The 717-nt window shown below is 40.3% G+C and overlaps 1 protein-coding gene across 2 annotated transcripts in view; it reads left to right on the top strand.

Annotated features, from left to right (window-relative positions):
* The first annotated feature begins 226 nt into the window (after positions 1-226).
* LOC125027619 overlaps positions 227-717 on the top strand; it is a 95,587-nt gene continuing 95,096 nt past the window's right edge. For both annotated transcript variants that reach the window (XM_047616741.1, XM_047616742.1), the window contains exon 1: positions 227-319. The gene's annotated coding sequence lies outside the window, so the exon portion shown is untranslated. The remainder of the gene's footprint in view (positions 320-717) is intronic.

The raw sequence follows: 717 nt of genomic DNA on the forward strand, positions 1-717 counted from the left end.
GACAGAAATAGCAAGAGGAAATAGGGGAAAGAGAAGGGAACGGAAGATAAAAGAGAAGAGAAGAGAGAGAGAAAGGAAAGAAAGAGAAATGGAAAAAAATGGAGAGACCTATCCTAGTCCCCCCTGAACCGTTGTCCGTGCTCTGTGTCAGCATCACCTACCCTCTACCGCGGCGGGGCAGCACTCGACACATATGTCGTCCCAGGTAGTCGTCAGCATTAGGCATCGTCAACCAGATTACAGTTTCACGGGCTCGTACATACTGGGGAATCGAAGCCTGAGACAAATTTGTTTTGGAAATAATCAATACAGGAAAAAAGTAAAGTACAATTTCAGTCTTGTCCTTGTTCTCCTGTCAGTGTTTGGGGAGCGGTTGGGTTTGGAAGCGAGAACACTTTATTACTAAGGAAGCAGGCTCAGGCATATGGATTTTTTTTTTTTTTTTTTTACACTGACGTTGCATTTTTATTGAATGTGAAAACTGAATGCGTTGACCATAAATTTGTTGGAGAAGTTCATAGTAAATTCAAATATTAAATAGTTTGAAGCAGGAAAGTGATTATTTCCTGGCATTTGACAGCAAAATTTCCAGCGATAAAGCTCTAGAGAAAGACCAGCTTATGTGAATGTCAAGATTACCCATAAACTGTAGATTTACTTGTTCAAAGCCACTTTTCATATCGTTGCAACTTACAAAGGTAGTTGTTCAGATGCAAT

This window comes from Penaeus chinensis, chromosome 7 (assembly GCF_019202785.1).
Source record: "Penaeus chinensis breed Huanghai No. 1 chromosome 7, ASM1920278v2, whole genome shotgun sequence".
NCBI lineage: Eukaryota > Metazoa > Arthropoda > Malacostraca > Decapoda > Penaeidae > Penaeus > Penaeus chinensis.